Genomic DNA, 13,236 nt, shown 5'->3' with positions numbered 1-13,236 from the left:
CATCTCCGAAAGACTGAGCCGGTATATCATTTTGAAATTTACAAAGTCATCGTAGGCACCTCTCCCACTGAATGTGCATCGCCGCAAATGAAATAAATCCAGGAATAAATATGAGCATCACGACTTCAACCCTGATGGGCTGGGGATACCACGGTCCCTCTAACCACACAAGCACATGTTGGTTCGCATGCATGCGCCGGTTACTACATGTGGTTTGTCCAGCAGCTCCTAATGTGCAGATCGGATGGCTATTGTGGGCTCATCTAGTATATTCAATGGCTAAATTAATTTGGGTGATGTGGCTTAAGGAGAAGCAAGAGAATTCCTAGTAACGGAGGGGCTAGCTATTTAGATACAGTAGATGATCTAACAATGAGTCCCAGCCATTCGGTACACGTAGCATGCTATGTCGCAGTTTTCTTTCTACTTTTTTTTTTCCTACGCGTGAATAGATCGACTGACTTACTTGGACGCATTTTTGTTAACGGCCGTCAGATGTACAACCGCACCATATCTTGCAGTTGGTTTTGCTAAACAGTTTAGGCGAGAGCGTGGGATGTGTCTGGCTCATGAACACGAACCAGTCCAGACTACCCTGCAAAAAAAAAAACTGTCCAGACCAGAAAAGGAACAAAACAAAAGGAGGAAAAGCAGGGTCATGAAAAAAAAGAGGAAAAGCACACGTGGCTCGCCGTATGTATCTGACAGGCCGTGATCCACCTAGCAGATCACTCTTGAAAGTTTAAATATGGCAAAACTTTTGCCACATGATCATGCGATAATCTAGATGAGAAAAACGGTTATAAATTGGGTAATTAACTTTAAAGCTGTCAAAGGATGAGGTAAAAGCAGCTGGATAGATTCTAGAAGCGAACCATCAATTTTAATTTGGTCGCCGAGGAGGAGGAGCAAGGAGATGCATACGTGCATGGAAGCTCACGACATAAGCGGAGTGAAGTGCCCAGCACGACACACGTTGCCGTTGCGGCGTTACGTCCGCTTAATTCCTTCTCCATGGGTTCTGTTGAGTGCTTGCCGTCTAAGCTTGATCGTCGCTCATGGGTGCGTGTGGTCACCGTACATGGAAGCTGAGGCTGACAGAGAAAGGGAAACGGGCCCATCATCAAATTAAGAACGACGCCCCAACCAACGGTGCATGTGGCGCACTTCCAAACCAGCCCTTAAGCAAATTCTCTATTGTTTTGGCACGCATCTTTTTTTTTCCTCTCTCTGTTTGACAGACTTTGTATGCACTTCTTTATGGCTAATTTTTTTTAAATAATACATTTTTTTATTAAATTACACAAATATTACGCCAAAAAATATTTTTCACAAATAATACACCGTCGGCCCTGGCCGACAGGGTGCGGCCCCACCTCGCGCGAGGCTGGCCGGCTCCGATGCGGTGGCGCCTGAGGGTGCCACCGGACCTTCCTAGAGGGCGTTCGGTGTCACCCTTCCATTCTCCTTGCCGTGTATCGGGGGAAACCCTTGCAGCAGCGTCGTCATCGTCGCGTTCTTTCTTGGAGGTGTTGCGTGGTACTGGCGCTTCGGAGTTGGAGCTTGGTGGAAGATCCCCGGTGGGCGCAGCGGTCGCGATGATTCTTCGTTTTTGTTGATCCGTTGTTGTCGGCATTTGTTTCTTTTATATTTTCTCTTTCGTTTCTTTTGGGCGTGCCTGTGCTGCTTCCGCCCCAGCACCTATCGTGGGTTGTATCGATGATGGTTGCTTTGTAATACAAAGCGGGGGGAAACCCTATTTCGAAGTATTGGCCTGATTTGTTTCGAACCATTTGCTGCTTTGGCCCACTCATAGAAGCATTAATTGGTTTGTTTATGCGTATTATCGTCGCCTACTTGGTTGGCTTAATTTGCATGATTTTGGATGGAGACCACCTTGAATATCTTATGACAATAGATTGAAAACTAGGTAGATCATGAGAGGGCACATGTTTTTCTCGCATAAGGCATAGTTTCTCTCTAAAAAGGAAAAAAACCAAGCTTCACATGATGAAGTCCACGCAACATGAACAATTTTGTAAGAAGAGCAAGAATGTTCCATGCGAAGGTTATGAGGCAGCAATGTTCAGTTTCTAGGAGAACATGATATATAAAGCTCAAAAGTGAAGAACTCAAACATATTCCATCTAGAAAGCAAGAACTAGTAACCGGACCAATAACTGATTCGCTCGAATGTACCATCTTACGATCAAAACGCCATCATTTGCCAATGCTTTTTATGTAGGAGAACACGCTAATATCTAGAGAGATGATAGATATGTCATTAGTCATTACAATGTTTCTTTATTTAGTACAACACGATAAGCTCTAGAGAAATATAATCATTAATCAAATGTACTATTCCATCTTCTTGGCAAGTTTTTTTATTTGAAACCACAAAGGATTGTTCTCTAGGTTGAGTTTATCAAAAGAGCCATATCAAAAATGCATTTAGTGAAATATTAAAAGCATAGTTTCGTCAAAAAACATTAAAAGTATAGACATTCAAACAAAATAGTCAAGCACGTTGACACAAGCATGAGTAAAAGATGAAAGAACCAAGAAAAAATAAAAAATGATGCTTTTGGAAATGAGCAAATTGTGCTACAAGTTGCGTGAGTTCATGCTAATTATAGTATATTTTAGTTCTCTCCAAATTTCTCTCTTTCTCGTTGCCACTCTCTCTTTGGCTTAAATCTCAACAACTTGTCTGGCATTCACTATGACATAACATGATAATTTCATAAGAAAAAGAGAGAATGCTTTGTCAAGGAGCTAAAGTGCAAGAATGCTCCATCGAGGAGTTGCTATCATAGCGTTCTTTCATTTAGGAGAACATTGTGAGATCAAGAAATGTAAATATCTCAAATATAAGCTATCGTCTATGCACCCTTTGTCTTAGAAATAACAAAAAAGTTATGCATCTTTAATTTCTTCAATGCCATTGATTACATGTGTAGTCAAATATTAAACCATAGTAATTCATCAAAATAGAGAAGTATCAGGCATGACACAAGCACAACTAAAAATGAAAAGAAACAAACAATACGTATATGATGCTCTTGCAAGTGAGCAAAGTAAGCAACATACTTGTGTGCGTTCAGGCTAGATAGAGTAGATTTTAGTCAAACTCTCTCAAACTCCCTCTTCCTTGCCATCATTATCTCTTTATCTTAAATAAATCTCGTCAACTTGTTTGCATGCTCCATGATGCAAACATAAGCAAGTCCACAAGCAGAGCAAGAATGGTCCATCAATGCACTAAAGAGCAAGAACCCGCCATAGAGGAGCCAATACCACAATGTTCTGGTATCTAGGGAAGAACAATAAGTGCAAAGTTGTTTATCTCAAATGTTAGTCAATCTTCGCCTTTTGTCTTAGAAACCACAGATAAAAAGTTCCACACCTTTAATATATATTTCCAATGCATACTATTTACTTGTGTGCTCCAACATTAAAAAAAATCCAACAAAAATATATAAGCATCAAACAGTCGAGATAAGCACAATTGAAAGAGAAAAGAATATAGAAAAAGGCCCAGGATGCTCTTGCAAATAGGGTACATTAGCAATGAGGTTGCATGAGTTTGTTCTGAGTACAATAGGATTTTGATTCCTCACTCTAAATTTCTATCTTTCTCGTCGTCACTTCCCTTTCTCTTGAATCTCATCAATTTGTTTGCATGCTGCTATGATGCATCATGAAAAATTTCTTAAGAAGAACACGGACACTCCATCAAGAAGCCACGTGAAGTTTTACTACGGTATTCCTGTATCTAGGAGAGCTCGAGAGTGGTAATATCCCAAATAATCTTCTATCACCCTTTATCTTGGAAAATACATGTTCACCTCTACTTTTCAGAAGTACAATGTATCAGTTCTCGAATATATGTAGCACCGAGGACCTCAATACCGGTCCAATTTAGAACTACAGGGATCCCCATCAAAGTGTTTTTGTTGTTGGCTTCTATACAAGGACAAGCTAAAACACCAAAGACAATCTACTTCGCAAGCACATTGGTCAAACTAGTGCTTGAGCGTGCAGTCAAGCACTCTACGAAGATGATGAACGTCTCTTCATCTTCCACCTAGACAAGGAGCCTACAAGGGTTCATTCCTCCAAACTCAATAGAAAGAGTTAGGAACATCTACAACCCCTCAAGCCGCGATCTGCTCACCTGGCCAGCCGTGGCTCTCACCGTCCTATGAAAGTTTCGAAATTGAAGAAATACCAAAGTACTGTTGGGGAACGTAGCAGAAATTCAAAATTTTCTACGCATCACCAAGATCAATCTATGGAGTTTACTAGCAACAAGAGGGAAGGAGTGCATCTACATACCCTTGTAGATCGCGAGCGGAAGCGTTCAAGAGAACGGGGTTGATGGAGTCGTACTCGTCGTGATACAAATCACCGATGATCCTAGCGCCGAACGGACGGCACCTCTGCGTTCAACACACGTACGGAGCAGCGACGTCTCCTCCTTCTTGATCCAGCAAGGGGGGAGGAGAGGTTGATGGAGATCCAGCAGCACGACGGCGTGGTGGTGGAAGTAGCGGGATCCCGGCAGGGCTTCGCCAAGCGCAAGCAGGGAGGAAGAGGTGTCACGGGAGGGAGAGGGAGGCGCCAGGGCTTAGGTATTGCTGCCCTCCCTTCCCCCCACTATATATAGGGCCAAAGGAGAGGGGGGGCGCAGCCTTGGCCCTTCCTCCAAGGAAGGGTGCGGCCAGGGAGGAGTCCATCCTCCCCAAGGCACCTCGGAGGTGCCTTCCCCCATTAGGACTCTTCCTTTCCCTTATCTCTTGGCGCATGGGCCTCTTGGGGCTGGTTCCCTTGGCCCATATAGGCCAAGGCGCACACCCCACAGCCCATGTGGCCCCCCCGGGGCTGGTGGACCCCCTTGGTGGACCCCCGGACCCCTTTCGGCACTCCCGGTACAATACCGATAAAGTGCGAAACTTTTCCGGCGACCAAAATAAGACTTCCCATATATAAATCTTTACCTCCGGACCATTCCGGAACTCCTCGTGACGTCCGGGATCTCATCCGGGACTCCGAACAACTTTCGGGTTACCGCATACTAATATCTCTACAACCCTAGCGTCACCGAACCTTAAGTGTGTAGACCCTACGGGTTCGGGAGACACGTAGACATGACCGAGACGACTCTCTGGTCAATAATCAACAGCGGGATCTGGATACCCATGTTGGCTCCCACATGCTCCTCGATGATCTCATCAGATGAACCACGATGTCGAGGATTCAATCAATCCCGTATACAATTCCCTTTGTCTATCGGTATGTTACTTGCCCGAGATTCGATCGTCGGTATCCCTATACCTTGTTCAATCTCGTTACCGGCAAGTCTCTTTACTCGTTCCGTAACACATCATCCCGTGATCAACTCCTTGGTCACATTGTGCACATAATGATGATGTCCTACCGAGTGGGCCCAGAGATACCTCTCCGTTTACACGGAGTGACAAATCCCAGTCTCGATTCGTGCCAACCCAACAGACACTTTCGGAGATACCTGTAGTGCACCTTTATAGCCACCCAGTTACGTTGTGACGTTTGGTACACCCAAAGCATTCCTACGGTATCCGGGAGTTGCACAATCTCATGGTCTAAGGAAATGATACTTGACATTAGAAAAACTCTTAGCAAACGAACTACACGATCTTGTGCTAGGCTTAGGATTGGGTCTCGTCCATCACATCATTCTCCTAATGATGTGATCCCGTTATCAATGACATCCAATGTCCATGGTCAGGAAACCGTAACCATCTATTGATCAACGAGCTAGTCAACTAGAGGCTTACTAGGGACATGGTGTTGTCTATGTATCCACACATGTATCTGAGTTTCCTATCAATACAATTCTAGCATGGATAATAAACGATTATCATGAACAAGGAAATATAATAATAACCAATTTATTATTGCCTCTAGGGCATATTTCCAACAGTCTCCCACTTGCACTAGAGTCAATAATCTAGTTCACATCACCATGTGATTAACACTCACCGGTCACATCACCATGTGACCAACATCCAAAGAGTTTACTAGAGTCAACAATCTAGTTCACATCTCTATGTGATTAACACTCAATGAGTTCTGATTTGATCATGTTATGCTTGTGAGAGAGGTTATTAGTCAACGGGTCTGAACCTTTCAGATCCGTGTGTGCTTTACGAATATCTATGTCATCTTGTGGATGCTACCACGCGCTACTTGGAGCCATTTCAAATAACTGCTCTACTATACGAATCCGGTTTACTACTCAGAGTCATCCGGATTAGTGTCAAAGTTCGCCTCGACGTAACCCTTTACGACGAACTCCTTTTCACCTCCATAATCGAGAAAATTCCTTAGTCCACTAAATACTAAGGATAAGTTCGACCGCTGTCATGTGATCCATTCCCGGATCACTATTGTACCCCTTGACCAACTCATGGCAAGGCACACTTCATGTGCGATACACAGCATAGCATACTGTAGAGCCTACGTCTAAAGCACAGGGGACGACCTTCGTCCTTTCTCTCTCTTCTGCTGTGGTCAGGTCTTGAGTCTTACTCAATGCTCACACCTTGTAACACAGCCAAGAACTCCTTCTTTGCTGATCTATTTTGAACTCTTTCAAAATCATGTCAAGGTGTGCTGTCTTTTGAAAGTATCATCAGGCGTCTTGATCTATCTCTATAGATCTTGATGCCCAATATGAAAGCAGCTTTATCCAGGTCTTCCCTTGAAAAACTCCTTTCAAACAACCCTTTATGCTTTCCAGAAATTTTACATCATTTCGGATCAACAATATGTCATTCACATATACTTATCAGAAATGTTGTAGCGCTCCCACTCACTTTATTGTAAATACAAGTTTCTAACAAACTTTGTATAAACCCAAAAACTTTGATCTCTCCATCAAAGCGTATATTCTGACTCCGAGATGCTTGCTCTAGTCCATGGAAGGATCGCTGGAGCTAGCATACCTTTTAGCATCCTTAGGATCGACAAAACCTTTCTGATTGTATCACATACAACCTTTCCTTACGAAAACTGGTAAGGAAACTTGTTTTGACATCCATCTGCCAGATTTCATAAATGCAGCTAATGCTAACATGACTCCGACGGACTTAAGCATCGCTACGGATGAGAAAATCTCATCGTAGTCAACTCCTTGAACTTGTGGAATACTCTTTGCCACAAGTCGAGCTTCATAGACGGTAACATTACCGTCCACGTCCGTCTTCTTCTTAAAGATCCATTTATCTCGGATTTCATGGTTTCTAACCATTTGTCGGAATATGGGCCCACCATCGCTTCTCCATAGCTCATAGGTTCAGTATTGTCCAACAACATGATATTTCAGACAGGATCACGTACCACTCTGAAGTAGCACGCATCCTCGTCGTCCTACGAGGTTTGGTAGTGACTTGATCCGAAGTTTCATGATCACTATCATAAGCTTCCACTTCAATTGGTGTAGGTGCCACAGGAACAATTTCCTGTGCCCTGCTACACACTAGTTGAAGCGACGGTTCAATAACCTTATCAAGTCTCCACCATCCTCCCACTCAATTCTTTCGAGAGAAACTTTTCCTCGAGAAAGGACTCGTTTCTAGAAGCAATTACTTTTGCTTCCAGATCTGAAATAGGAGGTATACCCAACTGTTTTTGGGTATTCTATGAAGATGCATTTATCCGCTTTGGGTTCGAGCTTATCAGCTTGAAACTTTTTCACATAAGCATCGTAGCCCCAAACTTTTAAGAAACGACAACTTAGGTTTCTCTAAACGGTGTCGTCTCAACGGAATTGCGTGGTGCCCTATTTAAAGTGAATGCGGTTGTCTCTAATGCCTAACCCATAAACGATAGTTGTAATTCGATAAGAGACATCATGGTATGCACCATATCCAATAGGGTGCAGTTATGATGTTCGGACACACCATCACCCTGTGGTGTTCCAGGCGGTATTAATTGTGAAACACTTTCCACAATGTCTTAATTGTGTGCCAAACTCGTAACTCAGATATCTCTATGATCATATCATAGACATTTTATCCTCTTGTCACAACGATCTTCAACTTCACTCTGAAATTACTTGAACCTTTCAATAATTCAGACTTGTGTTTCATCAAGTAAATATTCTCAGCATCTACTCAAATCATCTGTGAAGTAAGAACATATCGATATCCACTGCCTGCCTCAGCACTCATTGGACTGCACACATCATATGTATTACTTCCAACAAGTTGCTCTCTTGTTCCATCTTACTGAAAACGAGGCCTTTCAGTCATCTTGCCCATGTGGTATGATTTGCATGTCTTAAGTGATTCCAAACGATCCATCTGCATGGAGTTTCTTCATGCATATATACCAATAGACATGGTTCGCATGTCTCAATCTTTTCAAAAACGAGTGAGTCCAAAGATCCATCTACATGGAGCTTCTTCATGCGTTCTATACCAATATGACTCAAGTTGCAGTGCCACAAGTATGTGGTACTATCATTACTATCTTATATCTTTTGGCATGAACATGTGTATCACTACGATCGAGATTCATTTTAGGTGCAAGACCATTGAAGGTATTATTCAAATAAACAGAGTAACCATTATTCTCCTTAAATGAATAACCGTATTGCGATAAACATAATCCAATCATGTTCAATGCAAACACCAAATCTCGATAGTAGAGGGAGCATGCGATGCTTGATCACATCAACCTTGGAAACACTTCCAACATACATCGTCATCTCACCTTTAGCTAGTCTCCGTTTATTCCGCAGCTTTTATTTCGAGTTACTAACACTTAGCAACCGAACCGGTATATAATACCCTGGTGCTGCCAGGAGTACTAGTAAAGTACACATTCATACAATGTATATCCAATATACTTCTGTCGACCTTGCCTGCCTTCTCATCTACCAAGTATCTAGGGTAGTTCCGCTTCAGTGACCGTTCCCCTCATTACAGAAGCACTTAGTCTCGGGTTTGGGTTCAACCTTGGGATTCTTCACTAGAGCAGCAAATGACTTGCTGTTTCATGAAGTATCCCTTTTCCCCTTGCCCTTCTTAAACTAGTGGTTTTACTAACCATCAACAATTGATGCTCCTTCTTGATTTCTACTCTCGCGGTGTCAAACATCGCGAATAGCTCAAGGATCATCATAACTATCCCTGATATGTTATAGTTCATCACGAAGCTCTACTAGCTTGGTGGCAGTGACTATGGAGAACTATCACTATCTCATCTGGGAGATTAACTCCCACTCGATTCAAGCGATTGTGGTACTCAGAAAATCTGAGCACATGCTCAACGATTGAGCTTTTCTCCCTTAGTTTGCAGGCTTAAGAAACTTGTCAGAGGTCTCATACCTCTTGACGTGGGCACTGGTCTGAAATCCCAATTTCAGTCTTCGGAACATCTCATATGTTCTGCAACGTTTCAAAAATGTCTCTTGTGCCACAATTCTAAACCGTTAGCATTACGCATTGAACTATCACATAGTCATCAAAACGTGTATGTCAGATGTTTCGCAACATCTACAGACGACGCTGAGGTTCAGCACACCGAGCGGTGCATTAAGGACATAAGCCTTCTGTGCAACAATGAGGACAATCCTCAGTTTACGGACCCAGTCCGCATAATTGCTACTACCAACTTTCAACTAAATTTTCTCTAGGAACATATCTTAAACAGTAGAACTAAAGCGTATGACATAATTTGCAAATACCTTTTGACTATGTTCATGATAATTGAGTTCATCTGATTAATGAACTCCCACTCAGATAGACATCCCTCTAGTCATCTAAGTGATACATGATCCGAGTCAAACTAGGCCGTGTCCGATCATCACGTGAGACGGACTAGTAATCATCGGTGAACATCTCCATGTTGATCGTATCTACTATACGACTCATGTTCGACCTTTCGGTCTCTTGTGTTCCGAGGCCATGTCTGTACATGCTAGGCTCGTCAAGTCAACCTAAGTGTTTCGCATGTGTTCTGAGGCCATGTCTGTACATGCTAGGCTCCTCAACACCCGTTGTATTCGAACGTTAGAATCTATCACACCCGATCATCACGTGGTGCTTCGAAACAACGAACCTTCGCAACGGTGCACAGTTAGGGGGAACACGTCTCTTGAAATTTTAGTGAGGGATCATCTTACTTACTACCGTCGTTCTAAGCAAATAAGATGCAAAACATGATAAACATCACACGCAATCAAATAGTGACATGATATGGCCAATATCATTTTGCTCCTTTGATCTCCATCTTTGGGGCACCATGATCATCTTTGTCACCGGCATGACACCATGATCTCCATCATCATGATCTCCATCATTGTGTCTTCATGAAGTTGCCACGCCAACGATTACTTCTACTTCTATGGCTAACGCGCTTAGCAATAAAGTAAAGTAATTTACATGGCGTTATTCAATGACACGCAGGTCATACAAAAATAAAGACAACTCCTATGGCTCCTGCCGGTTGTCATACTCATCGACATGCAAGTCGTGATTCCTATTACAAGAATATGATCAATCTCATACATCACATATATCATTCATCACATCTTCTGGCCATATCACATCACATAGCACATGCTGCAAAAACAAGTTAGACGTCCTCTAATTGTTGTTGCAAGTTTTTACGTGGCTTGTATAGGTTTCTAGCAAGAACGTTTCTTACCTACGTAAAACCACAACGTGATATGCCAATTTCTATTTACCCTTCATAAGGACCCTTTTCATCGAATCCGTTCCGACTAAAGTGGGAGAGACAGACACCCGCTAGCCACCTTATGCAACTAGTGCATGTCAGTCGGTGGAACCTGTCTCACGTAAGAGTACATGTAAGGTCGGTCCGGGCCGCTTCATCCCACGATGCCGCCGAAACAAGATAAGACTAGTAGCGGCAAGAAGAATTGGCAATATCTACGCCCACAACTACTTTGTGTTCTACTCGTGCATAGAAACTACGCATAGACCTAGCTCATGATGCCACTGTTGGGGAACGTAGCAGAAATTCAAAATTTTCTACGCATCACCAAGATCAATCTATGGAGTTTACTAGCAACAAGAGGGAAGGAGTGCATCTACATACCCTTGTAGATCGCGAGCGGAAGCGTTCAAGAGAACGGGGTTGATGGAGTCGTACTCGTCGTGATACAAATCACCGATGATCCTAGCGCCGAACGGACGGCACCTCCGCATTCAACACACGTACGGAGCAGCGACGTCTCCTCCTTATTGATCCAGCAAGGGGGGAGGAGAGGTTGATGGAGATCCAGCAGCACGACGGCGTGGTGGTGGAAGTAGCGGGATCCCGGTAGGGCTTCGCCAAGCGCAAGCAGGGAGGAAGAGGTGTCACGGGAGGGAGAGGGAGGCGCCAGGGCTTAGGTATTGCTGCCCTCCCTTCCCCCCACTATATATAGGGCCAAAGGAGAGGGGGGGCGCAGCCTTGGCCCTTCCTCCAAGGAAGGGTGCGGCCAGGGAGGAGTCCATCCTCCCCAAGGCACCTCGGAGGTGCCTTCCCCCATTAGGACTCTTCCTTTCCCTTATCTCTTGGCGCATGGGCCTCTTGGGGCTAGTTCCCTTGGCCCATATAGGCCAAGGCGCACACCCCACAGCCCATGTGGCCCCCCCGGGGCTGGTGGACCCCCTTGGTGGACCCCCGGACCCCTTTCGGCACTCCCGGTACAATACCGATAAAGTGCGAAACTTTTCCGGCGACCAAAATAAGACTTCCCATATATAAATCTTTACCTCCGGACCATTCCGGAACTCCTCGTGACGTCCGGGACTCCGAACAACTTTCGGGTTACCGCATACTAATATCTCTACAACCCTAGCGTCACCGAACCTTAAGTGTGTAGACCCTACGGGTTCGGGAGACACGTAGACATGACCGAGACGACTCTCCGGTCAATAATCAACAGCGGGATCTGGATACCCATGTTGGCTCCCACATGCTCCTCGATGATCTCATCAGATGAACCACGATGTCGAGGATTCAATCAATCCCGTATACAATTCCCTTTGTCTATCGGTATGTTACTTGCCCGAGATTCGATCGTCGGTATCCCTATACCTTGTTCAATCTCGTTACCGGCAAGTCTCTTTACTCGTTCCGTAACACATCATCCCGTGATCAACTCCTTGGTCACATTGTGCACATAATGATGATGTCCTACCGAGTGGGCCCAGAGATACCTCTCCGTTTACACGGAGTGACAAATCCCAGTCTCGATTCGTGCCAACCCAACAGACACTTTCGGAGATACCTGTAGTGCACCTTTATAGCCACCCAGTTACGTTGTGACGTTTGGTACACCCAAAGCATTCCTACGGTATCCGGGAGTTGCACAATCTCATGGTCTAAGGAAATGATACTTGACATTAGAAAAACTCTTAGCAAACGAACTACACGATCTTGTGCTAGGCTTAGGATTGGGTCTCGTCCATCACATCATTCTCCTAATGATGTGATCCCGTTATCAATGACATCCAATGTCCATGGTCAGGAAACCGTAACCATCTATTGATCAACGAGCTAGTCAACTAGAGGCTTACTAGGGACATGGTGTTGTCTATGTATCCACACATGTATCTGAGTTTCCTATCAATACAATTCTAGCATGGATAATAAACGATTATCATGAACAAGGAAATATAATAATAACCAATTTATTATTGCCTCTAGGGCATATTTCCGACAAGTACTAGACAATACCATTAGGAATACTGTTGTGGACTTCACTCTTTGGACTGGTAGGTTTAAAGGACATACTCAAAATGCAAATATAACCTCTTCATCAATACCTTTTCTCTTGCATCGACCCAGCCTTATAATTCAGATGTGGGTTTCAGCTTTGAGTTATATATACGAGTTATTATAAAAGAAAATTAAGTTATGGAAATAATTCATCAATGGAAAACATAACACAATTTTGACACAAAAGGCACATAGGATAGTGAAAAACAAGAAAAATGCTTAGGATGCTTTTGCAAATTGTAGCAATGCAGTTGCAAAGAGGTTTCTCCAAATCTCTCTCTACCATTGCCACACACACACACACACACACACACACACACACACACACACACACTCTTAAATCTCTATATGGACCCTCCCTCTCCCTCTACGAAGACGACAGCCATCTGTCCATCTTTGCCCGGATCCTACCCAGGTGAGGAGTCTGCTATGGGTCTGCTATGGTTCATCCCC

The sequence above is a fragment of the Triticum aestivum genome, chromosome 1D (genome assembly GCF_018294505.1).
Source record: "Triticum aestivum cultivar Chinese Spring chromosome 1D, IWGSC CS RefSeq v2.1, whole genome shotgun sequence".
NCBI lineage: Eukaryota > Viridiplantae > Streptophyta > Magnoliopsida > Poales > Poaceae > Triticum > Triticum aestivum.
Note: the sequence above shows the minus strand (reverse complement) of the source record.